This window comes from Dinoponera quadriceps, unplaced genomic scaffold (genome assembly GCF_001313825.1).
Source record: "Dinoponera quadriceps isolate SergipeBrazil2010 unplaced genomic scaffold, ASM131382v1 scaffold163, whole genome shotgun sequence".
NCBI lineage: Eukaryota > Metazoa > Arthropoda > Insecta > Hymenoptera > Formicidae > Dinoponera > Dinoponera quadriceps.
Genome location: NW_014554384.1, coordinates 1,446,314 through 1,474,257, shown reverse-complemented (window position 1 = coordinate 1,474,257; position 27,944 = coordinate 1,446,314). Strand labels below are relative to the sequence as shown.

Genomic DNA, 27,944 nt, shown 5'->3' with positions numbered 1-27,944 from the left:
ACATCTTCGTGTAGGTGCGGGCGATGGCCCGTGGGTGGGCTTTCCCGATAAGAAACGTCCTGACCGAGAAAAGCCGAGAAACTTCACCTCCGTTGTCGATTTAATCCTCCGGTTCTAAGCGGAGAACGGATCAACGTTGTCTTTGTGGTCTTCGAAAATTTGCCGTGTCAAAATGATTCAAGGGAAAAGGGGGAAATTACTTATGCACTGCGTCGTATCTCTCATGTAATTTATACAGTTTTCTCTATATCATTTCTAGTGTAAGAAAATACGGATAGATTTTTGTAGGGAGCACAGATGAATTTTCACGGGAATAAAAGGGAAAGAGATGTACACGTGCACTGAGAAAAATTTCTATCGACTGAGCCGATTAAACGATGTATCTGATTGTTATTTTTATTATCCGATCAAGTCATGGACACCTTTATCCGATGAAATATCCGAGGAAACTTAATGGGATAATTAGCCGCCTTTCGTATATCCGTTGCAATTTTCATCGCATAAAGACACGACTTGATCGAACATCGCACATGATCGGATATATACGTTTGTTATTTCTTAATTGATATTTTAATTGACATTTTTCTCAGTGTGGTATTATTTTCTAACAGGAGATGCGAGTAGTTTCGTTGGTTCAATTTTTAACAATTCGCGTCTTATTGTCGCACTTATTCTGCATATACGGGAATATTTTCGTACCGCTTTAACGATCGAATTAACGAGCGGCACAACGGCACGGCGACATCGCGATCACAGTCGCGGTCGGAACGCGAAATCCTCACACGAATCGGCGAGTTTTCTCGCCGCGAGCAAAAAGCGAACCTTACGGACACCCGGTATTTTGCGGTGTAACGCGCGCACGTGCAACGCGGCGCGCGGTCCGTGTACGTGAACGAACGCACACGACGTCGGAGCCAGTGAACCGAGCATTATAGTGCCCTGCAAGAAACGCCGGCCTGGTGCATTGACCGCGGTTGACCACACGTCATCGAATGAGTGACGTCACGCGGGCTTTACTGCACGAAAGCTACGTCACGGTCGGCTGCATCGCGAAGACGCGTCCTCGAAAATCTCGATTTCTCGAGCATCTTTTTTTTTATCCGCGTCGCTGCGCGACGCTTATTAAACCTTGAATGCGCGACGCATCGTATTCTATACGCTCTCGGTACGAAATTTCATGCGTTTTCTCAGAGTATCCCTGCAAATTATTTCGCGTCACGTGTGCGCACGCGATGTATGCGAAGGCTGTCCTCTCGGACTTTTGAGTGGGAAATAAACACGAAGATTTTTCCATTCGCGCACGTTTGTCGCTTTAATGATCTTCCTTTTTTTTATTTTCTCCTCTTTTCACAATTTTTATTTTTTGCTAAGTTATTACTCTTTGAGAGAGGATTGAAAACTCGACTCGAAAAATACCGTAATACTCAACAAGGAAAATTTCAGATTATATCCGTGAGTAATTTCATTTATTCCGAGATATAAAAGGAAATCCTTCTACATACTTCTTATAAATTCACCTCTCGAATAACATAAAATGTAAGTCCGAGGAAACTGTACAGTGAAAAGTTTTTTGTGAAATTTGACACACGTCATTCAGACACACAAATTTCTGTGTTAATTTAACACAAAATAGATATGTTGGAAAGTAACACAAATATTATGTAAAAAAAATTAGCACAAAATTAATATTCATAATATGTTAATCGACATTGAAATATAAAATGTATTATTTTAACACTTACACATGTTGAATATCGACTCAACATAAAATATTGAAATGACATAAATATAGTATGTTAAATTAACACACAAGTATGTTAAATATTTTAACAGGGACCGATTTCAACACAAGTACAAAGTGTTTTTACTGTGTAATTGGAATCTGAAATATGAATGATTTATCATTCACACTTGGCTCTTGATATCATAACTTTTTTATAAAAAGTATAACATTAAGTTTGTATAGCTAAGAATTAATATTTGATATAACAGTGGAGTATTTGCGGGTACAATTATTGTGAATAAGGAAAATGTTCTTTGCCGTGTAAGATTACGTTTTTCACCGAGATATAGGATATACGAGAGAGAGAGAGAGAGAGAGAGAGCCGCGGCGTATCTTCGTTCGTCGAGATTTCCAGTTAATATTGCACCGGGCGAAAACGACGGTCCGGCGTTCGGAACCGGCGGTGACTTACGGCTAAACGCGCGATGTCGGGGCTGGATCCCTTTTTTCTTCCCCGGGGGCTGCGTAACCTCCGATTCATCACGGTCGACCGCGGGCTATGCGCGAAGCATGAATAGTTAACGAACGAGCGTAGGAGGGCTCCGAGATTTTCCTGCGACGGGTGAGCCGCCCGGTGTGTAACCTGCGTTCGCGCTCGCGCGCGCGCGAGCGAGAGAGAGAGCATAATAGCACGGTTATACATAGAGCTCGGTGGTTCCCGGCTGTATCTATCTGCCTACCTACCTACCTACCTTCGCGAGAGCGGCTACGAGTGCGGGCGAGTTCGTTCCCTCGGACGAGTAAATCAAGTCGCTGGTTCGCGAAGAGCTGAATGCCTCGCACTCTAGAGAGAGAGAGAGAGAGAGAAACTGGACGCGCCAAGAATGGATCGGCCTTTTTGCCCGAGCGCTCGCTCCATTCTCGAGCGTCCCGTTGGACCACGAGCGCGCGCCCGTTTGGCACCACGCGAAACGCGAGCACTCCGTTTCTAATCGCCCGACCGTACGAGAGAGACCGAAGCGACCGATCTCCCTCCGTCCGTCCGACTTTGATCGTTGCTTCGTTATCGGATAATTGTTGTGTCTTCTCGTGCGATTGATATTTTTCTCTTCGCGGATTAAGGTTTAATTAACGTGTCGCATCGGTGTGACACGAGTTTCTCGTCGAGGGTTTTTTTTTTCCTAATTTGAAAGATTTCTTCGCTCGAGTGTGCCGTTTTATCCGTGCATTTCAATACAAAAGCAATTAGACTGCAGACACGCGTCGAGTCGCGCGCGCGCACGAGAGTGTCGGATCACGAAGATCGAATGTAATTATCTTCGAAGCGGTCCAAATCGAATTAATCGAAAGTGCTTAGCAAGCATCGCTCGCGAATGCTCGGGTCGATGCGCGGGGGCCGATCGCGGAGGGAGGGGGGGTGGAGACGTTTAAGCGATTGCATCGGTCGGTGTGCAAGGAGCAAGCGGAGCTACGAGAAAGTATCCGGCAACTTTCTCCGGTGGGTTTAGTTTGCACCACGGGTCACCAGGCACGGACATTAAGAGCGAACGAACGCTCTCTTACCGCGCGATGCAAGCGCGAGAGAGTGCAGGTTCCGACCGGTGTCGTTGCCGCGGGGGAAATTCAAAGTTCTCCACCTCCTTTCGATATCCTATTCTTTCCCGCGTCCTCCTACGATGGTCTTAACCTTTTCGCGCCTAATGAGGCGCGAGTGTCCTGCGAGGAAAGTAAACCGATATGTGCCTTGCAAAACGGTCGCTGATATTTTCACGGAAAAAAAGCAGAAAGATTACACAAAGGTAAAATATTCAAATATAATCCCGAACGTTTTGTAATTACTAATCAATCCTGGATACGCGCACGCGTGCTACGTTATTCCTTTAATAATATTTTACAAATAGTTATAATATTACACGAGTTATATAAATATAAATTGTTATATATAGAATGATATAATTATATAAATATGCAATTATATAATTATACGAATTATTTACATTATACGAATAATAATTAATATTTCACAAATAATAATTATAATATTATATAAATGCTCTCAATATATATACAATCTACGACATGAAAATGAAAGAAAATAAGAGTCAGATGCTGACGTTCGGACGACACAAAGGCTTATTATATTATATAAACATACTAAAGAAACGAATGTTTCGATCCTGAAGGTTTCGATCCTAATGCAATGAAACAATTTTAGAATATAAAAAAGAATGATACGAAATATAACACACACTGTCGTATTACAATAAACGTAATAAAAAAACTTAGACATTTGCCGAAATTATGCCGATGCCAAGTGTGAAAAATCCATGTTTGTTATTTTTAGAAATTCAGAAAAAGTCTACGATTAATAATAAAAATATTTAATAAAATTAAAATTTAAATTAAAACATTTTAAAATAAAAATTTAATTATTAACAAAAATATACCTTAAAAAAGAGATATTTTATCTGTTACAAATATACATCGATGTGAAACTGGTGTCAACAACTTCGTAAAAAATAAAAATGCTTCCTCATAGCTCGTTTGTACTCGTCTATATTGCTTGCGTTTTCGTTTGTGCCTCAAAGGGTTAGAGGATACAAAAAAGGTGAAAAAATGATCAGCGCTCGACTGAAAGATTCTTTAAATTTCCCTCATGCCATTCGGAATATATATCGCGTTTATATACAGACGAATGACAGTGGGCGAAAAAACGCTGGAACTGATAAAGTTTATATTCACGAAGAAAAAGGGGGAAAGGGAGAGATTCACGGATACGGAGAAAATAAGCAAGCCCGAAAGACTCTTCTCACTGTTCCGCGTCGTTAGTTGACAGTTAATGTCCATGTTAGGCCCCGCTCGCTCGTCCGCCTTATGAAACAAACACGGGTGTGACTATTTCGTCGTACGTGAGCGACATACGCATTTGAGCGAATTCTGGAGGCGACCGATCCGCCTTCCTCTAAGGTCGCGCGCGAAACAGATCGTTACGCTTCCAAGGTTGAGTAACGTTTGTGCCGGTCGAAATTGCTCCCTCGCGCCCCTTACAGCCCGCGCGTGCCCACGTGTCGCTCTTTCATTATCGCCTGTTGCCGTATGCAAGTGGCATTAGGCAATCAGCGCCGAAGTCGTCCCGGCTCTTAACATTGGCCTCAATACGGGCCAGTGACCCTGCGCGCGAACCGCGCGACTGTCACACTTTTCTGACTCACCGAAATCCGCCGCGCGCTAATAACCAAAAGTCGATTGCCTGACACTGGCCCACTATACGTACGTTAACACCGGGCCAGGTAGGTCGCGCGAACGTGTCGCGGGAGGGAGAAAGAGAAAGAGAGAACGCGGCTTTCAGTTTTCGGAAGGTGAAAAGTAAGAGTATGTTCTTTATCTTCATCCTCTCGCTCCTTTCTCTCTCTCTATCTCTCTTATTTTCTCGTTCTCACTCGCCGAGTCATCCGGCCGCCTCGCTCAAGATCATGTAATCGATCCTGTCGCCGATCGCGTTCTCCGGAGAAGTCCTCGAGACTCACGGCGCGACTCGACACTCTCTTTACGACGCTGTTGAAATTTTCCCAATGGCTCGTGTCACGCGTCTGTCAATAACATTTCATCGGCGGGTATATCGAAGGAGAACACGTTTTACGTTTCGTTAGTCGGTGTGTTTCGCGATTGTACTCGGGAAACGCTGAATAATTTCCGGCAGTGTCGTGAGCGCCGATGTAAACCGTGTGACAAAATCGCGCGTGTATTTTTGCGGCTGAACGTGAAGGACCTCGAGGACCTCGCGCGCCGTCGAGATTCCCCGGCGGTGTCAATGTTCAATCGACGAGTTCAAATTACAAGCGCGTCGCTCTTCCACCGTTCGATCAATAGTGACAATAAATTCGTTTTCCGGGCGCGCGTTCCACGTGTTAGACGCGCGGGGACTTGGCTGTCCAGAAAATCCCCGTAAAGCAAAAGTCCGTCGAATTGACCGTAAATTACGGAGCGCCCTCGGTGTCCGTTTCATAGTCGAAGAGAACGACTGAGTTCCGTTCCTCCTCAGGATTGTGTTCCCGCTGCGCTCGGCCATAAATGCGGAAAGTACAACCGTAAAGTTGTTATCGCTCGGTTATGGTCGGAACTTTTGTCTCACGGCGGATTGCCACGAATTACGTTAATAAGAGCCGGGATTAGCCGTGCTTTTACGCCGGAGCTTTGAACTAGAACGATCCCTATGGCTTCTAAGCCTTTTTGCACCGACCTTTTGCGTAAAAGCTGCCCGACGATGAAGAACTCTCACGTCGCGCGCAATATTTAAATATTTCTCGTCGCATCGCGCATAGTGCGAAATACCATGTCCGCTTTTCTCTACTGCACTCCACTCACTTTTTTCTTCCTTTTTTTTTTCGCGACGTCGAACGGCACAATTGATTCAGCTCTTTCTCTAGTGGAAATTGAATCGATGCACGCTGCCTCGATCGTACGCTTGGAACGGCATTAATAATAATATCACGTTTTACGCCGGACACATACACACGCTAGAGTCCATATTATTTTTACCATCTGTTCATTATTTTTAACCATTCGCGCTTTCGGAGCGTCGAACCGTTACGACTTATCCCTGACGGCCGTCGAGGAATCGATTAAGTCACGTGAAATTCGTGGAAGTTCACGGAAGCTTTCGTTGTTTGAAAACACACTCCTTCTATTACGCGGCAATTTCCTTTAACGATAATTCCCTGTTCTTTGGGATACGCATACGCGTGGAATGATGTCTGCGAATATCAAGTTATTTTCAGAATAAAATTACCAATTATGGATATAGCGATAGTTGAGAAAACACATGTCGAGGGGTAAATATAGATATTATGACATAGCAAGGTATATACTGATACAAAATTATAGTTATTTTCGGCGCCAAACGTACTTGTTTTTTTTTCTATTTTACGCGCAAAAAGAGGAGAACCATTTTTCTAATAAATGTTACTGTAGCGTCAGTGATAACAACAACCTTGCATCAGCGCTGTGCCATCCAGTCGCCGGAACAAAAAACTGAAATAGTAACTTTTCTTCGAGAAAAAAACAATCGGATCTAATAACGTTAACTGTCACCCCCGTATTTATATATATAATTTAAGTCAATAAAAATTTCAGTAAAGAAACAAGTTTAAAGAACCGGAACTGAAAAAACCGTAATTTAAACGGTTTACTGGTACTTTCATTGTCCAGAAAACCGGAACTGGAACCTTTATTAAATATTTTAATGGGCCGGAACCGGACCGATATTTTCATTCGGTTCGGATCCCTGCCTCGCTCATCGTGTAAAACGATAACGACTTTTCATTGATTCTCGATCGTGCCAAGGCTGACCCGTTGTCGGAGATTTGCGACGTTTCTCCCCGATAACATCAGAATCTTGTCACCTGGCCAGGTGAAAAGGGAGAGTGTTCACTCTCGTACGACCGAGTTTTGCACGCAAAAGCATGCGCCTCGCGAATTGCGCGTCATCATCGCGCGCGCGCGTGCGCGCCTCGCCCACGTTTTTTTTTTGTCATTCTCATGTACACCGAGTTTGCATAAAAAAAAAAGAGATCTAAATGCTTCACATTAAATTAATTTACACACGAGCAACACATCGAATTCCCCGGCGTTACAATCTTAATTGACGTTAAGCACTCTGCTACGATCGTTAAAAGGGAAGAGAAGGGTAAGCGGTGCGCGCGTTATCGCTTCATTCGGCTGCGAAAAAAATTCACTTTTCATTTTGCGAACGCACAAATCACACGCTCCTGTTTCTCTCGGCCGTGTCGCGCGATACGTGTGAATAATCGCCGGTTCGAAGGAGGACAGGGGCACGAGGAGGCGTGGAAGTTACCGAATTTATGGCGGAATTAACGGAAAGAAGAGAGACGAATGTGTGCGGTGAAAGTCGCAGTCGCGGGTGACGTTCGCGGGCGCGATGCAACGGTTTCGCGAGTGTGCAGTCGTATGCGCTTAAATATATGCGGCACGGGCGTGCCGCGGATTTAATGCGAGCGTAAACTGCGCTATCAGGTCGCGCAACTTTTTCACGCGTCAGCTTCGTGTGTCGCGTCGCGTCGCGCGCGGAACGACGACGGCACGCCGCAGCATGTAAGAAAACTTCGCCGGTCGTCGCAAATTTTCATACCTCGAGCCGATTTTGAAAGCGGCCGAGCTTCGAGAACCTCCCGCGAAGAAAGTTTTCCCGCGTTTCTCTTATGCAATCCCGACTCGAAATTTCAATTCTACATTAGGCCTATTTAGTTCCTACATTGAGTCTTCAAAGGTCCTCCATTGTGCTTCTTTTGACGCTACAAATGGGAGATTATTTCCGTTTTCTCCACTTGACGGCATAACGTAGAACTGAAAATTTCCCCCCTGGCGGTCTAAGGTCTCCGTGTAGCATCAAAGGAGCATTATTAGTGCTCCGTTGATGCTATAAATGGAAGTTACTTACGTTTCCTCTACTTGAAGACTTAATGTAGGACTACACTGAGAAATTCACTCAGATGACTCAGATAAAACTGTTACTTGGATATGGGCAAACATATGTTTTGGTTGTGAGGACCAAAGGTTTCTCTAAAATGTAGGTGAAAAAGGTTTGGTTTAGAAATCCAAATTTTAGTTCTCACAATCAAAACATTTGTTTGCCCATATCTGATAAATTCAACGAAACTTTTTTTTCCGTGTAGGATTGTGTAGGATGAAAATTTCCACCCGGGGTTTTGCGTTCCGCTGCGCTGAGCAGGTTACCTCAAATATGTGATTGCACAATTTTAAATCGCACTTAACTTTAGGCACGTCTTAAAAGTCGCCGAGACATCTAGATATTCATGATCGCGGTCTCATCGCGGCTTACCTCCGACGAGAAAATGTTCCGTCGAACGTATGCAAAGCGTGAGCTTTGAAAACAAGATGCTTCGCGCGGAAACCGGCGCGTATGATTCGCGGACTTATAACCCGCGAATTTAACGACGCGCGTTAAATCGCGCGCGTATCCTCGCATCCGGGGAAAAAAGGATGGTCGCGTCACTTTTTCTAGCTGGACTCGCGTCGGGCAGCGAGTCCCGCGCGAGAGTAACGAGCGGGATTTATTGGAGCTCGTCGAGTTTTCATTACCGACACGTAGTTGGAACATGCATACGAGGCTGCTCCGCGAGTATAAAGTTGCATTATTACGTTCGTACGGGGGTCGTTAAGGGGGCTTTACGCGCGCTAATTCAAAGTTTAGTATTTGTAAATAATGAGTGTAATGATTAGTAACGAAACTCGCGAGAGCGCGACGTTCCTCGCCGTCTTCTCCGCGAGTCCTTTGTATAATAGTCGAGAACGAGGAATGCTGCGGCTTGAGATTTTTGCTCACAAGCTAGCAAGCAAGCAAGCCAATGCTCGTCTTCGGATTACGTCACCGGCGAGAGTGACGGATTATCCTCCGCGCGCGCCGGGGCGAGTCGCTTCGGAGTTGTCGGTGTGCTCTTAAAAATAGACGAAAGGAGCCTCTCGAGGATGACGGTTGAATCGCCGAATTTGCCGTTTCAGGGTCGCTCATTGCCACCGTACGATTACGCGTATCTCTCTCGTTCACCTCCTCACCTCGCCTCTCCCCACGTCCCCCTTTCTCTCGCGCGCGCGCGCGTTCTCAAGTTCAGCTCTTTCGGCGGCCGAGAACCGGGTCCCCTCTTCTCCAAAGAGGCCCCCCCGAATATTTATGTCACGGCGAGGCCCCGACGTGGGCCTTGACTGAACGCCGCGGGCGGTTCTCGTGCGTTCGCTCCGGCTCTGGGATCTTAGAAATTTTCGCTTCTCGAGTCACGGACGAAGGCCGCAGCCGGGACTTCCTAAATCGACTCGGCTGTAACGCCCCTCGCGGACCACGCTTGTCCTCCGAATGTGAGCCGCAAGGACCCTCTTGTTCCTTTCGTCGGACGCGCAGTTCGAGCGCCTGTTGACCCCTCGCGCTTTTTCGTCATTTTTACACCGCGCTGTGCCTCGACTCGCCGGTTTTAAACCGGGCCTCATTCTCTCTGCACGTTTTACCGCATCTCCCCGCACACATACTTCAATCAACGTTTCAACAAGTCTTCGAGAGCATTTTTAGATAAATCAATTGATAAGTTTAATCTCGTAAATCTCGCGCTTTAAGTTTTCTCCCATTCTTGCGGGAACTTGAGGCAGTTGGTCTGTCAAACTATTTTCTTTGGAATCTTTGTGAACCTGGGTCGTATATTGATAAAATCGTTATCTACACGTCTGTAAAGTTAGAAAATGATTGACCGCTCGGAAGCTGAGATATTCGTAATTGAAGGTGACACTTTTTATGCTTATCTCTTGAAGTTAATCTCCTATTTTTACTTCTATTTTTTATTTTTTCTGTCCTATTTTTACTTCTATTTTTTATTTTTTCTAACCTCATTTAAAATCTTTAAAAACTACTGTAATATTAAAGACTAATACAAATATATTATACAAAAATCTCGGAATTATTGACCATTTTATTTTGTTAAAATATAGCTATAAGAAATTTACAATTTATATACAGAAAAATGTCCTAAATTCCAGTAAATAATTACTCCAATACTCTTTAACAAATTTTTACATGATTTCGTTAATATTACTTGAATGTAGAAAAAATACTACATTCAAGTAATATTTACTTAAATCAAGTAAAAATCTGCTAAGAAATATTTGAATAATTATTTACTTGAATTTAGCACTTTTTTCTGTATAGTAACATCTATTATATATGTACATATGTATAAATATTTTTAAATATTTAAATATTTATATATCACTTTCTATTATGTATGTATCTTTACTAGCTCACAGAAAAAAGAAGTAACTTTCACAGCTGAAAATTACCTTTCCGTATAATGTAACCGAAATTTAGTTAATTTAGATAATCCTTTTTGCCTATGTACTTAGTTTTTAGCTCCCACGGCTAAAACTAGACCTGATAACTAAATTTATTTCAGTATTACATGGACAGCTAATTCCTTTTTCTATGCTCAACTGTATAACTCGTATAAATAACGCATTAATAAGAAAACTAGAGAGCGAACAATATCTCCGTGTTTGTTAATATTGTGTGTATATACTTATCTTAGTTTTCGTGAAAATTAACATTTATTACTTAGATAGTTAAATAGAGTTATAAGAAGGTATGTTTTTCAGTATATAATAAACTTTAATATCGCCACGGAAAATCCAACACTCTAACTACCTTAACGATTTCGAAATAAGTCGTCGTAAAAGTCGCTGAAATGTTACGAGTGTCGCAGTCACCAGCGTGTAAGACCGGTGCCTGCCTACGAAAATCGAAGCACGGCCGACAGTTAAAGAGACGGAAGCGTTCGACGACCTCGGCGGGAAACCGCGGAAAACGCGCGAAAGTCGCGAGTCGGGGACGGTTACGCGGCGGCGGCCGGTTGAAAGAAAGAAAACACTTGCACTTTCGTTAGAAAGTCTCGCGAATCAGCTCCGCCATCCGTGGCAATCGCGTCGGCCACCTGCGCTGTGAACCGCATTAGCGGCGCGACAGTTTGTCCGACCAAACGCGGTACGTTACTACTTGCCTCGCCCTAAGCCCTTTAAATCCCTTCCTAAATTCTCCTCCCTTGCACGAAACCTCTCCTCTCCTTTGTACGCCAAATCATATGTTACGAATTTTCACGAGAAAAATAATATGTCGTCTTCAAGCGATACACGGACAAACGAATCTCGATCTCCCGTCCTGAAACGTTCATCTTAACTCTCTGTTGAATCTTGAAAAGTAATTTTATCGAGTTGCACGGACGCAATCAGACGCGTTGCTGAGCTGACATCAGTTCCACACTCGACGTCTTATAATAGAGATATCCCGGATGATGTGACAATACGCAGATAAGACTTCGGTTCGCGGCGGATCGATTACATCAGAGGCTGACGAGGCACGACACTGATAGCGGGTGGGCTAAAAAATGATTTTCCGTGTTATATATATTTGGATAGCTCTGCGCGATAGATAGGCGGCTGAGCGTCGCTACCGAAAATGAGGAAAATGAGGAAAAAAAGACTTTGGAATGTTTTTACTTTCAAATAGTCAACTCCGAAGTTAATGTTCTCGGTTTCTCCGTGCAAACACGAGAGCCGTCTATTCGCGCGGCAATGCGCATTAGACGTATCGACAAAAAACTGCAAATCGCGTCATACGTCATGCGCGTCGGCGTGACTACAAACGGTCATTAATTACTCCTTAATCTAACGTTCATAGGCGCATCGTATTATTAGCGATACGTGATAACGAGCCGATTGCGTCGCGTTGCGTAGTTGCGAGAACGCGTTTCCCGTTAATTCCGAAACCATCGTTGATTTCCCCGGCATTGCAAATGACTTTGGCTTCGCGAGCAAATTGAGGTCGCGTCTAATTAATATGAGCCGTGCGCGCGTTTCGAGACCAGCGCAGAGGAGAAAATCGTGAGGCCGACTTTTCGAAAACCGCGATGTAAATTCAGAAAATATCGGCGAATCTCTCGTGTGTACGTAAATTTCACAAAGACCGGGGCATTTTAGTCAGTTCCGAAAGATGTTGCTGTAGGTTTGCGAAATTTCCTTTCGCATTTGCGACGATGCATATTCGACCGTCACCGATAACGAAGACGATCAAGCACGCGCTGACCCAGCCAGAAATGATCGACTCGACGTCGATGCGTCGATAAATTGTCGATGTCGAATACCAGTCAATATTTTTGTCACTTTCCACGTTATAACAAATATTGTTATAACAGTATTTATCATTATATTATATTATGTACAACAGCTATTCATTATGAGATGAGAAGTTGCAAAAGATAAACGGTCTTTTTTTATTTAAATAAAATAACATTAGTTTGTTCTATCTCGTTTATATCTGCGTAATTTTGTTGTGAACGATATTTTGTAACTACAATAACTAATGTCGATGACTGGTCGAAATTGCAGTCCACATTTACACGGTAGAAAACATTTTGTAGTTGTGCTAAAATCGGTCCTTGTTAACATTTCTTTCTTAAGTTTTTAACATACTCGTGTGTCAATTTAACATATTACGTTATCTCAATATTTTGTGTTGAGTCAATACTCAACATGTGTGAGTGTCAAAATGACACATTTTATACTTTAGTGTCGATTAACATATCATGAATGTTTTAATTTTGTGTTCATCTTTGACATAATATTTCTTATTTTTCAACATATTCACCTTGTATTAAATTAACCGAAAAATTTGTGTGGGCCGTTTGGGACATGTGAAATATATTAAATTTAACACCAAATTATTTACAGTGTAGGCTGAATGGACTGCAAATTTCGACCGTCGATCGGCCACTATAATTGATGTCGGCCGGACTTTTCTGGCTGGGAGAAGCCGCGTCCCAAGAGAGTATATCCCGTTAGACGTATATCGGAGAATCCAGCGCGTTTTCGGATTTTGATTTACGGCACTTTCGAAGGCGAACAGGCCGCGTGTGCGCGAATCGTGAGCGAATCGAAAGTCGCCGTCATAAAAGCGACGATTTAGATGGCGACGCGCGTCTAAAGCGCCCGGAAAACACATGTTTCCCGTAGACACGTCCTCCTATATTACACTTAGTCGTACGCCGAATGCATTCCTGTCCGAGCTCACACCTACGCGGCTGCACCGAACCGTGCGTGCGTGCGTAAGTACGCACGCGTGTAAGTCGCGTGTGTACGCTACCGGGTCGTCGCCGGAATATAGAACGCGTTAACACGCGTCGGGAACACGCGCGCGCTCCGTTCTCGCGCGCCGTGCTTCTCTTCTTGGCACGCTTTTGGGATGAAAACGGCATCGTCGAGAACCGACGTCGTCTTGTTGCTCGCTCCATTGCTCGCGGCACATTCGCTCGGCTAATATAAACCGCTCATAAAAACGCTAATAATCGCGAGATTACTGCGCATTAATGACGTGATTATTTCGATGAAAGATGAAGCGATGGCGGCTCCCTTTAATCGCGCGACTTTCTCTCTGTCTCGTAAATTCGTAATTCGCGCATCGCTTTGTCGAAAATGTCAAGGGACATCCCGCGGCGCGTAGTTGGCGCCTTCCTAATTCCTCCCGCCTGACTTTCTAATCTCACAGATCACGTTCGATAGTCCAATGACCGTCATCCTCTCCTCGTGAGAGAATGACGAAGGTGTTGGCGCGATCGACGGTGCGAAAAGCGAAGGGGCAGGTGACATACGCGATTTTCGACGCGCGCAATCGAACGGTCGCGTTCGCGCGGCCACACACACACACGCGCGCCACATACGTACACGCGTGTGCCGCGACTCGATGGCCGTGGCTATGGCCTTACGATTCCCCCCCTCTCTCTCTCCCTCCCTCTCTCTCTCTCTCTCCCTCCGTTCCGAATCGCGGGCGCAGCGCGGCAGGAGCGAGAGGTTCACGACGACAGAGATGACGAGGTTTGAGCGAGCAAGAGAGAGAGAGAGAGACGCGTCGTGGAGTCGCGGGTGAGAGGCAGGCGGGACGGGAGTGAGAGAGAGGGAGAGTGTCGCGAGCGTGTCTAACCTAGGATAGTGGCGTTTAGTGGCGGCTAGGCTAGGCAAACCGAGACTTACCGCTCGCGCGTCGCGTTCAGTGTTCCGCGCGCGCCTCCGGCCGGAGCCTCAGCTTCTCGCGTACTCGTCCGCACGTTGTGCCGAGTCAAGTTCTCTCAACAACCCCCGTGTGACACTGCGACCGAAGAGAGCGAGAGGGAGGGATGAGCGGGTGAAAGAGGATCTGAGGTTCTCTTTTCGCTTCCTTGTTTCTTCCCCCGCGTGCCGCCCCGCGGAGTGCGATTCGGAGCATTCGGTGTGAAGAGGAAGACAGAGGAGGCGGATGGTTTTATTCACCGGAGAGCGTGTTATCTCTCGGAGATGTTGGACGGAGAGATCGGTGGGATTTTGAACAGCGTCTGTCGCACGGACCGTGGCGGGGCCGGGGTGAACAGTGTCAGCGATAGAGTTGAAAGGTTTCACGCGATCGACCGCGCGGACTGGGAGTGAGCGAATGCACGGAAGGGACAGTGCGGGAGAAGTGAGAAATTCGACTCGGACTGTTCTCGTTTGTGCGAGGGGAATCGGCGACGCGTCCGCTCTCAAGCTCGGACTGGGACACTCGTTCAACAGAGCGGCGTTCAAGTCACGGTCGGAGTGAACTCGAGTTATCACCGTCCAGGCGATATCGAGACGGCGGTCGCGTTAGATGAAACTTTCCGCGCGCTGGTTCCGCATTGCCCTCGCGCACGTGACAGCGTCCACCGATCTCGCAGACACCGCGCGGGCCGAGGGTGGAAGAGATCCTCCCGTGAACGGCGGTCACCGTCACATTGCTCGTTTTCGCTGAAAAGATCGCTCCCCCCGAGGGGCAGGCAGCCAACGCGTGTGTGGGTGGACGCGCGACCGCGTGCGTGCGTGCACCCGCGCGTGATGCAAGTCGCGTGGGCTGTCGCAACACGCGCCGGTAAATAATCGCGACGTATTTCGCGCTCGTCCGCTTCTCTTTTTCTATCTTTCTCTCGGGAACAAACTGCCGCGAGGGTGGGAAGACCCGTCGTCTCGCAAGCTAGTAGGGAACTCGCACGGTGGTTAGTGAGTGCGGAAGGAATCAGGTGCGTTACACAAGCCATCGTTCGGGGACGATCGACCGCGCTTCACTTCCTCTTCCTCGAGTCCCGTGCAGAAGTAGACAGGACGACAGGTAAGGGACTCTTTTTTTTTTTTCCGTCCTTCAATCACGCCTGGTTTGTTATTTCGAAACTTTTGCGTAAGATATATATCTGTAACCGCGCGTTCGTTTAATTGTCGCGGAAGCGATCGATAAAAAGTGCGACGGAGGAGTAACGTAGAATAATAATTTTCCGGTAGAGAATTTAGAGCAACCTATATTACTGTTTTGATTTGCATAAATTTTCTTCAAATCGCACAATCAACGCTCATGCTGGCATAAAGGATACTCGAGAAACTGTTTAAAAAATATTTAAGAATCTGGTCAATTTGTAACGGCGTAAATATAAGATTATATATATTTGTTATTAGTATGTATAATCAGTTACAAAAAAGGTCACAACAACAACAACAACAACAAGGTGAATATGTTGAAAAGTAACACGAACATTACGGCTAAAATAACAAAATTCATATCCATAATATGTTAATCGACACGCTAAAATATAAAATGTGTTGTTTTAACATCTATACTTGTTGACTATCAAGTCAATACAAAATATATTAAGATAACATGCGTGATATGTTAAATCAACGCACGGGTGTGTCAAAAATTTTACACAAAAATGTTAACAAGGACGGATTTTAACGCAAGTACAATATGTTTTTTTTTTTACTTTACAGTAGTTATTCGTATTTAATGAAAACGATTGAAGGCTGTAACGCAGTACGAAAGGCCCGCGAAACTTCGCTCGATGAATCCGAACGCGGAGAGGCCGTAGCCGTCGGCCAACAGCCCCTGAGACGGGACTCGAATCCTCGCGCAAAGGTTAAGCCGAGCGGCCGTGACAGTTAAAAGCGGCGGCGGCGAAGCGCCTCGCCCACGCGCTATCGTTCGCGCAACGTGATGCGACGCACGGCCGTCGCGCGCGTGGGACACGCGCCGCGTTGCGCTCGCAGGCACGCTGCGGAATAGCGAAAGAGGAGGAAAAGGAGAAGGTAGAGGAGGCAGGCGGCCGGTTTGATAGAGGCGAGACGCGCGGCGATCGAATAGCCGGGCCGCCGTGCGTTACTTAATAGGAACCTTTTCGTCGAGCGAGAACCAAACGAGCGAACGGACGGATGAACGAACGAATGGACGACAAGACTCGCCGTGAAAATAGACGACTCCAGACTCGGTAATCGCATACGATCGAGGAAGTGATCGCGAGCATTACGCCTCGGTACGCCGCAGAGTATTGATTTACATAGAAATCGCCGGGACCCCCTGGGTGTACGCTTACTTCGCGCGACGTTTCCACCCAGGGATGCTTAAATTCGATCGGGTGTATCGGCGCTTTTACTCCTCATTTAGCCGCGAGTCTCTCGTTTGATGCTTCGGTTTCCGCTCGGAGGAACGCCATCGAGATAAACCGCGCGATAGAATCGGCTTCATTGTTCACTCGGAAAATTGATTTCGTCGTGCGACTCAACTTGGCTTAACCACGCATCTTCTTCTTTTTAATTCGCCACACTTTCGGCCCGTGAGACTTTATCGTCATTTTCATTCTAATTAATATTTTCGAGTTCGTAATATGCGAATTGGAAGTACAGAGTACAGAATAAGATGTTTATGGTATCAGGTCGAAAAAATGATTTGAGTTTAAACGTGCGTACCAGTGTATTTCGTTATTATTGTGAGAGAAAGGATGTTTTCGGAAAAAAGTTCTCAAGTAGTTTTGAAAATGCGATTTAAAAAGAAAGTAACGTTCGTTGCAGCGGATATTTGATAGGAAATCTTTAACGCTTAAGAAAAAAAAAAATAGTATGCTGTATGAGAATTAGAAAACTGAAGAAACTTTCAACGATCCGCCGGACCGGAATGTGAGACGAGTCAGGGTTAATATTCCGCTACAGTTTCCCAAGAAATATTAGCACTCTTTCGTAAAATATTGTTAATAACAAGTTTACTAAAAGTAGACTAAGAAGCTGAAAAAGAAATGTGGTACGTGAATTCCCTCATCTCGGAGAAAAGAAATATATAGACGTGGGTAGCTTGAACGAACAGGAACTTGCGGAACTCTTACACACACGCACGCACACAGCGCTCAAGAGGGAGAGAGAGATCCGACTATATTTTATACAAGTATTTTCAGCCTAGGCCAACCTTCGGCCCTCGAGCGGCGGTTCCCCTTCCTTTCCGATTTGTTTGAGGCGTCTGCGGTTGGCTCACAAACACAGGATACCTGTCTCGACTCTCTAATGTAGTTAAGAGGTTTACAGTAAACCGGCGGTTCTTCTATCTGTCCTTTCCTGCGATTGAGCACTTCATCTCTTCGTCCTCTCTCTTTCGAATTCACATATTTAATATTTTCAGAAAGCCGACTGAACGTGTTTCTAACTAGTGTGATCTATCCCGCTGCACAGTAAAAAAATATTTTATACTTGTGTTAAAATTGGTCTTTTTAAAATTGGCAAAAATTTTGGTGTTATTTTTTAACATGCCCGTGTGTTGATTTAACATATTGTATTTACGTTATCTTGATATATTTTATATTGAGTCGATATTCAACATGTGTAAGTATTAAAATAACACTTGTATATATTAAAATAACATATTCTATATTTCAGTGCCGTTTAATATATTAATTTTATTAATTTTTGTATTAACTTCTGACATAATATTTGCGTTATTTGTATTAAATTAATGCTAAAATTTGTTTGGACCGTTGGGGACATATGTTAAACTTAACACAAAAATTTTTTGCCGTGTGAAAAGCTCGAAAAATTGAAGAAAGTTTTTTTTTTGTCCGATGAATTTTAGTTGGAAGACTCGCACACATACAAACGAAATAAACTACAGTTCATTAACTATCAGTATCGTGCAATTTTGCAAGACAACTTTAGACGTTTATTTTATTTGGAGGAGAATTACTGATTATTAATAATATTTTCAATTTAGATACCACAGACTAATAAATCTGAATGCCGGCCATAAAAAAATCGATCGAATCACGTCGGGGTGTTTTAATCAGTCTTGACATTAACAGGACGGTATAGTAAACTCCACTGCCTTATTCTCTCTCCCAGTTCCCGCTCTCTCGTTCCTCGTCGAGCTGTTACGTGGCGACCTTCGTGGCGCCCAGGGCCGAGGGCCAAAACCGTCTGTTGTGTGTTTAGTATTGCGCCGTTACACGTTCGATAAATATTGCGATGGCAAGCGCCATAAGGGCCCCGTATACGCGCGTGGAACCTTGAGACCACGTGGACTCGCCATCACGGTCGTCGTCCTCGTAAATCGGAAATCGTTCCCGAATCCTGACCACCGGATAAAAGTCCGCGAAACTGCGCGAGAGAATATCTCGTCTCGCGGAGAACGTTCGACGAGTCGAGGAGGAAGTAAAAAGTTGAAAGATCGAAAACGCATCGCGCAAAAATCGCGAAAGATTTGCAGATAAGAGGAAAACGCGCTTGACGTTTTTCCCCACTTGAGAATCCTCCTTTTGGAAATGCCGTTAAAACATTTCATCGTAAAAAAAAGACACATCGTAAAAAAGACTCGTTCCGTATTATTCTCGAAGTAGAAGTGTCTTTCAAGTTTTGGACAAGATTGCGGAGTTTCTCTCGGATCGTAAGAGAAAGGCGTAACCGCGCGCGCAATCGGCGTTTCTCTCGTTCGAGCGTTTTATTCTCCCGGAAAATCCGCCGTATCACAATCAAGGCGCGACTCGTCGCGCCGTATTTTCGTCTTTATGTACCTTGGCAGCGAATTGCACGCATCGTACGCACAGACGACCCTGAAAGGCCCGAACGCCGCATGAATGTTTAACCGTCATCGCGCACGATCGCGCGCAAATCCTATTCCGCGTTCGCACACTATCGCCGATTGTACGGGCGGTGCGTTGATAGTCAATAACATCGTGCTTGTCGGCCGCCAGGTGTATGTATGTATTTCCTCATGTACGTCGAAACAGATCGTCGTCCCTGAAACACCACGTGGACCATCGCGTGTATTTCGCGCGAAGCCGAATCAAAATTTCGTTTCATTTCTATTCCTATTCGCGTCGTCGTCTCTACGAAGATTTTCTCTCTCTCTCTCTCTCTCTCTCTCGTAAACGTGCGTACAGTGTATTTCGTTCCACGATGTTTACTCGCTGATGAGTTATTGTGCGCAATAATAATATAGTCGGTATGGCGCTGCAGATACGCAGATTTGGAAGAGATAATTCCTTTCGCCTGGTATCTAATTTTCGGAATACACGATACGAGAATAGAGAGCAAGATAAAATAAACATCTCTATTATTGTCTCACGCGCAAGACCGTGGAATCGGTATTTTTAACGCTGCACATACCAGCGCGAAGTGGAGGGAAAGAAAGGCTTTTCGCAGAAATTACTTTTTCTCTAAAATCACAATTTTACGTTAATTCTCTTTATATCGTTATCTTCGCAATGAGGCAAATTTTCAGTATTAACTTTGAGAATAACACGCGTAATTTTGAATCTCAAGTAACATTATAGGTCTCTCAGGCCTACATTACAAAAAGAATGGTAAAAATCGTGTTTTGCTTGTCTTCTGAATTATTAAGTTTAACCATTTTTATTTATCGACTTTATAAACTGGTTGCCGCCAGGAAACCAGTTATTTAATCAGACCGGTAATAGTAGTGATTAATTTTTTTCGATTATACGTTGAAAAAAGGATTTGGTAATAACTATTAAAATTTTGTTTATATTAGCTGACCAAATATTTGATTACTGCAAAACTAAATGCGGATTTGCGGAACTAAACTATTTGGTTACAATGATCAAATATTTGGTAAATATTCACCAAATTTTATTATCAAATATTTTTTCAGCGTACACCGAGAGAAATCATAGTTATTTTCGGTTTCAACTATATCTTTTTTACGATTTTCTAATCATAAAAATAGTAATAGCAATATACATATAAAATTATTATCACTGATATCAATGATATTGCAGTAACATATCAGAATAACTGGTCTTCCTGACTATAATTCTTTCTCACTACGAAGATTATAGTTACAAATACCAAATATTTTTTTCTCAATGTAGAAGAATAAGAATAGGGTATAGCTTTGCACAAAACGTGGATGAGAAGGTAAACGAAAGTAAACGCGTGTAGGCCTAACATGTTACTGTCAGGGTTAACAATAGGTAGAACAACCGAAGACCGTCTCTTTTCTCCTCGCAGAGCAGTGACTGGTTTGGCGTTACTCCAGTATCGTTTTAATCGATCGATCTCGGAGGTCGTTCCTCTAATTCGCGCGTCTGGTCACCGAATTGCGTCTTGAAAGCGAGGCGGCTTCATTTACGTCTACTCCACGTGTCGCGGGGACACGTAGACGAGCTACGTGGCCGAAAATAATCCCCGTCGCGTCACTATGTAGCAAGTTCGCGGTCGGTCGCGGGTCGGTCACTTTCCGACCGCGCGATTTCCACGACACGCTTACGTAACTCTTCAATTATCATTTTCACGTGCACATTCGCGGGCTCTTTCGCGCTGGATTTTGTTCCAAAAAAAACTATGCTCATTCGCTCGCCGAGGGACGCTTGACCATCGGCTCGTCATAAAATGCAAATCGATTCTCGAGAATCAATACCAGCTAGCTCGAGGATCTTCCTCCGCGTCGCGTATTGGCGCTCGCAAAAGTAGGAACGGCGATATGCTTGAATTTCTCTTCCGAGAAATATCCGTTTCTCGTCGAGGCGCCGGTCAATACGCGGGCGCGCGCGGAGTCGCGTCGCGCGAGAGCAGCTTCGAAAAACGGCGCGCGCTCGTAATATAGGTCACCGGAGACGCACCTGCTTGAACCCTCGAAGACGTAAGGACGCGGCGCCGGAGAGGAGCGAGAGCGGACCTTGAGGGAAGCTGCTGGTAAAAGTAAATGACCTTACGGAAGCGAGAAAAGAGACAGGGCGCGGGCGGTGTGTACGTGCGCGCGGACCTGTGTGTGTGCGTTGCGAACGGGTACGGGTTCGCACGCTGGTGCGTGCATATGCGTATGTGTGTGTGTGACCTATCCTCCGCGGGTCTACGAACCCGAATTGGGCCAGGGCCTTGACTCTCGGGTATCGCGGGTTTGAGGTGGCGTCCCTCTTGCTCTCTCTCTTTCTCTCCGTCTTCCCGTGCTCGCCGAATATCCGCCGCGTGGAACTACGGCCTTCCTTGTGCGTTTCGAGGGGGGCGTCGGCTAGACGCGACCACACGAGCGTGTGCAGGGCGCCGTGTGCCCTGCGCGTGTGCGTGACGCAACGAGCCGTTCGGTCGCCCTGCGCGCGCGGGTCGCCCCGGGGACCATGGGAAATGCGGTCATGGTCAAGGACCGGTGCACGGACCGACGGAGAAAGTTTTTGTATCGACCCGATCTCGTTTCGGCGCTTTTGTGTATCGGCGCGGGGTGGGAGCGATCAATTTCGCTCGAGCGAGCGAGCGAGCGCGCGCCCGGTCGCGTTTTATAACGCGAGTCGTTACGGGCGGAAATCGCGTCGCGTTAGCGGGACGACCGGGGCTCCCGTTTTTGCAAGACTTTTTGCAGGGCCGCTTTTGCGCGACCGGGCGGCGGCAGCTCGCGCGAGACTCCGGAGATGCCGGGTCGTCGTACAGCTGAGAGAACGGCGTCGCTCGGGAATATGCGATAAAATGATAATTCGTCATGTGCCGGCGGCGAAAAGGTCTTCCCTGGGCATTGACGGGATTTCCCGTGTAACATTCTGATGTAAAGCGCATGGAAATGTGTGCGCATACGCACAATGGAACGGTAAGAGTGTTTTGCACATCTTATTCTTCTCGCGATTACTGCAAAGAAAACTTTTTCGTCGGCAAACCCGTCGTCTCCACACCGCGGCAAGCGCGCAACATTTCTTCCCGTGGAGCGAAATTATTAAAAAAAAAAAAAAAAGGCAACGCCACACGCGAGTATCTTTTTCTAATCGTTGTTGAAAAAATTGTTCGGTGAAAATTTGCGCGGACTATTATTTATCCACTTCTGTATGTATGTGTGTTTCGATTATGTCTTCATTTCGTGTGCAAAGTGATATTAAATAATTCGTGGAAGAATCCACTGTGGAAAAAAAAAGACGAGAACAGAAAAGTCGGATGGTGTATTCTTCGTAGCATGCGGCACCGTAGTCATTGAGTCGCGCGAAACACGATTGTGATTTATGGGCGGCTCGGACCATGAATCACTTGCAACAATGTGCATCGCGTATTGCATCGCACGTAACAATCGATATGCAGCTACGTAAGACGGCGGCTAATGATCGATTTTAGTGGGTGCGCGATGTTTGCATCGTGTACACACACGCACACACCTATCTCACCTGTATATTTTACCATATAAATATTGTCCATATTTTCCCATATAAATATTGTCGAGCGATACATTGTTGATGTTGTACAAACTGTCCAGAATTTAGTCAGATCTGCGAGGCGAGACGATTTTGCGATCGTGTCGGAATCTCGTATTCCGCGAACTTGTTTTCACTCGTCGCGTCTCGTCGTACGCGCGGATTGGCTGAATTTCACGTATGTTGCGCATGCAGAAAATAATGCGGAAAGTACTGCTGATTCGAGTGTTATTGTTGCGGCCGATTAAACAATTGCAGCCGGCGCTGCTGCCTTCGGTTTCACCTTGGAACGGTTTACCTTCGAAACGGCGAAATATACGCGCGAACGTGCGCTATGCTCGTATATACACTCGTCGTTCGTCAGTCGAAATCGCACTCAGTGTCTGTGTGTGTGTGTATGTGTCTCCCTATCTCTCTCTCTCTCTCGCTTGTGCAACAGTTACATTACGCCGAATACGCGGTTAAAGGATGCCGGATTTTGAAATAACACCGAGTAAACACCGATGCGCTCGCGAAGGCGAAGTTCGAGGATAATTAATGAGGCGCATCGCGCGCAGCTGACAAATGCAGCCTTTCATTTTTCGAACGAACACGTTGTTTCCGCGCGGATTAGAGCCTCGCGCGTTTAGAACGGATATTTCTTCAGCTTGGCGGTACCCCTCGTTTGGAGTTTTTTTTCTTTTTTAATATTGAATTAGTGACTCTTCAAGTCGGCGTTGTTCGTCTTATCGTGGCCGTTGAGTTTATAATATGACGAGCCGTTACTAAACAATCCGTGCATTCGCAGATTTGTCTCTCCGCGAACGCGAAGCGAAACAGATGTAGGATCAATACGCAATAGCCGCCGAGAGAAACGAAGGTAACCGGCGGATCGTTAGCGCGCGGATAACATTGACACGAATTTAGCGGCAGCGAAGCGTCGTCGCGCTGTGTACCTCGCAAAAAGTGCGTGCACACGCGGAAATTCCTGCCGAGCGATCCTTCGCGGTGACGTCGAGACGACGTCCACCGCGTCGCGCTGCGGCCCGATGCCGCGAGCGCGCGGAGTCGTACGGAATATAACGAAGACAACGTCACCGGCAATACGACAACTTGCATTGTAATAAAGGCGGAAGGCTGCGCGAACTTGGAAGGCCGCTGCACCAATGTTATCTATGTCGCCTTCGGCTTAACTTCCTCCGCTCGCGAGAAACGCGCCCGCGAAACGCTCGAGCGAAATAAATCGGAATGTTAAGAAACTTATTGACGGTTTTTTTCTCCCAAAATATATTTTATACCGTATATGTAAATAAATAAAGGTAACTATATATTAAATATTAAATGATATTAAAAATATTACGAATTTTAAGAACTTGCAACTTCTTCGTGATACCTAGTTTCCTCCGTATTTAAATTCGGCAAGATTTATATATCGTTCGAAATATTTTTGTTTAATCATGAGAAAATAGAAATAACTGTTGCTGAAATCAGATTCTTCGTACGTATAATTATGTTTACTAATGATATAGTCCTTAATTATTAAGCAACAATAGAATATTTGATTATGACAGTTCTTGATGGAGTACTTTAAGAGAGTTCGGATATTAATGAAACTAAGGAAATAGAAGGCGCGTCGGGCGATCCTTGAGCGTGACGAATGAAGACAAAAACGAATGAAGTACATGGAACAAGTGTGGCGCCTGCCTGCCAGGCATCATACGAGCCGGCAGTTTTAACTAGTTAAAGGTTAATTGCGACCCGGACTCGATAGACGAATGCACTCGCCGTTTCTTAATACCTTTTGTGTTTCTCGTCTCGATCTTCAGCAGCACGACGGCGCACCAAAGCCGAAAGCGAGCGGAGGAAAGACAACATCGCACGTTTCCTTCGCGCTAACTTTTTCATCTTGTTATAAAGAGAGCTCCTCGCGCCTCCATCCCTCGCCTTTTCCCATCCGCCTACGATCGCGATCGCTTAGAACGTGACTCCGCTATTCGACTGGAAACTTTGCCAACTTTCCCTCCCCGATTTCAGTTACTCGATACTTAGTATCTGATTTTTATCCCCTTCCTCTCCTTGATCTCTCTCTTTCTCTTCATCCATTATTTCAAGATTTTCATCAGTTGTTATGCGTACGACTCTGGCATTCTGCCACGATGTTACTTTTGCAGATTTAAGAGGGTTTAACCCCCAGAGTTACAATAATACTAAAAAGTTGCATTATTTAATTGGCTTAAATAAAATTTGGTTCGGATATGACAACACAAAGTGAGAACCAAAATTTGGTTCTCTGAAAGGAAGATAAAAAAGGTTTGATTTCAAAGAATTAAAGCTTTCAGAGCACCAAATTTTGATTCTCACAAACAAAAATTTGCCTGCCCATATCCAGACCAAATTTTGTTTGAGTCAGCTAAATGGATTTTACAGTGAAACTCCATCTATTTATTTATTTATTTATTTACTTTTTGTCTTTCTTTCTCCCTCTTTCTCTCGCATTTTATTTCCAAATATTCTCCATCGCGTATCTGCGCACATAAAGTTTTACATGCAAGAAGATTCGTGTCATGTATTTCGAGCTACTTCAAAAGAAGCGGCGAAGAGCCGTGAATATTTCGAAGCAACCGACTATCTCTCGTATATTCACTTAAACGCGAGAGAATACGTTTATTCTCTCTCTCTCTCTTTCTCTCTTTCTTCCTTTCTCGCTCCGCTTCTCTTATACCGCCGTCGACTAATTGGGTTAGGGTCGTTAATCGGTCTCGGGCTCGCCTCGAAACACCAACGCTCGCGAGAGAATCGCGAGGACCATTGATCCTTGATCCGAAACCGGTTGTAACGCCGGCGGATTAGGGCACGATATGCAAAAGAGACGCGGGGAAAAAAGAGCATTCGCCCGATATTCGCGTTTATTGCACGGAGTAGGAAGTCGCGTAAATTGGCGCGGTGTTACAAGTGTGCTACTCGTACGTGGACCTCGACACGCTCGGATATCGTTCAGTCGGCGAATTTAACTTTAACTGTACACACACACACACACACACATATATATATATATATATATATATATATTCGAAATATATAACGTTTGAGCCAGCCGAACAGAAGTCATTAGGCACTCGCGTGTGAAAAGTCTTCGGCATCACACGGCATTAAACGTCCATTCGCGTTCCGCGAATCGAATCCGCAGCTCTCAGATTTGATCTCCGGATAAGAGTCACTAATGTTCCTACGAGACAAATGTGGCGTGCGATAAGCGATTAATCGGTTCGACTGTCCGGACAGCCGGAAGGCTGATATTAATTAGCTCCCACGGGTCAATGAATCAGCGTCTCATCTAATCGTTTCGATTTCGCGATGCGTGGCGCTCGGGCAAGATCGCCAGGATCGATCAACCGCGAGATTTCGGAGCTCGCGGAGGCGCGCACCGCGATATTAATCGATGCTCGCGCTTATGGACCCCCGCGGTTCGCGATAATTGGATTCGCCGGCATCCGTTCGCTTTCTCGCTGGGCGCGCGCGTGCGTGCATTCCTAGATGCAACGTCGTCGGTTACCTATCCTGCGTGATAAACAGAAAATAAGCGTGCCTAATAAAATCTAATAATCTCGTGACGCACCGGTTGAAAATCTCGCCGCACAGTCGGCACTGAAAAATATCAAGTGCACTCAGGGAGAGAATTAGCCGTGGGAACGAAAATCCAGCTATGACGGCTGAAGTAGGAACTTGTTGTTGCTACCACAGCTGAATTTATTAATTAATAGCGACATAAGCTGTCTCTATTTTATCTGCCACGGCTAATTCTTTCTCTGAGCGCGGACGATTCGGAAGGGAGGCGCAATCTTTTTCGATACCCATGTTTTTTTCAGCGCACCCTCATTCTGCTCAACGTTTCGAAGTGCCAGTTAAGTTAACAGCACCTAATTGGATCCTTGAACAATTACGATCGCGTACGGCTAAAAAGCCGTTACATTCTCGCCCGACTCGCATTTCTAGCCTTCGTCTAGGCATACAATGGATGGAGGTGTAATTCCACGACGACCGGTATTTTTGGAGCGGTATTTATCGCGCGTTACGTAAAAATTGTGAGCGTTTCTCTTTTAAATACGCACATTTTTCTCCCTTTGGGGAATAGATTTTCAGTTTTTTCGTCCGAGGATAGAAATACACGGAGAGCAATAATTTCACTCTTGTAGCAAAACCATCGATGCTACTGTATATTCGTTGCGATAGAATTAATTGACATAGCCAAATAAACGTAATTATCTGTCTTTCAATCTCTTAAATCAATTAATGTTTCTATCAATTTAAATATATTTTAATAGCTTGTAGTAAATACTTACTTGAACGCAGTAATACCTTAATTTGTAAATGAATTACCGAATGTAAGTGTAAAATGGTTCTAAATTTGAGATAATATTTGCTAGGATTATTTAATACTTCTTTTTCCATTGAAGAAACCTAATGTGGTTTTTTTTGTCAATTTAGATTCTTCTGTCCAGCAAATATTTTCTACAAATAAATTCTGATATTCTCAATATTATGAATGTATTACTTGTCGCAATTGTTTTGGCATATACAAGTAAACGTCTACTTGAAAATAAAAGAAATATCATATTGTGTAAAATCAGTTATATTTTTACTTTTACTAAATATTTGCCAAGAAGTATCGGAGTAGCCATTTTATTTGGATCGAGTAAATATTACTCGAACGGCAGCGCTACTTTTTTTCAATGTACTAATTTGTCCTTACAGTAAAATAATCCAGCGAATGACAATTAGTACTTTCGACAAATCGTTTTACCCATCACATAACCACATAAACCGATAGATTTTGTTCGGCTAATAAAATTTGTTGCGCCGGCAGATTATTTTTTTCCGTACAGGGGTGGAAGATAAATTCGCGGGGCTCGCCGGCGTCCGCTTAGCTCTCGACGGTTGTATCAGGAAGTGAATGTTTCTGAGTTTGATGAAACTGCTCACGGGTAAGGACACGGCCGGGAGGAGATTCTCACGTGCCGGTCGCGCGGGAATTTTCCAAGGCGCATTGCTTCGCCTAATTTTTCTCGCGCCGCGCGTTTCCACTATCACATCACTCAGAGCGCGTTGCCTGCTTACGTCAACGGCCTTCGATGATTCCGTTTATCCTCGAGCGATTCTGACGTCTCCGGTGCGATCCTGCTACGAACCCCCCCCCCCCCCCCCCCCCC

The 27,944-nt window shown here is 45.0% G+C and overlaps 2 protein-coding genes across 3 annotated transcripts in view; one reads left to right on the top strand and one right to left on the bottom strand.

Annotated features, from left to right (window-relative positions):
• Window positions 1–27,944, top strand: part of LOC106747981 (ecdysone-induced protein 74EF) — a 251,112-nt gene that overhangs the window by 4,322 nt on the left and 218,846 nt on the right. Inside the window, exon 1 of one of the 2 annotated variants that reach the window (XM_014626083.1) lies at window positions 14,313–15,440. The exons of the other annotated variant lie outside the window; for it this stretch is intronic. The gene's annotated coding sequence lies outside the window, so the exon portion shown is untranslated. Of the gene's footprint in view, window positions 1–14,312; window positions 15,441–27,944 lie in introns of those variants that run through there. 2 annotated transcript variants of the gene reach the window in all.
• LOC106747995 (U7 snRNA-associated Sm-like protein LSm11) overlaps window positions 1–27,944 on the bottom strand; it is a 77,774-nt gene that overhangs the window by 9,110 nt on the left and 40,720 nt on the right. The gene's annotated exons all lie outside the window — the stretch shown is intronic.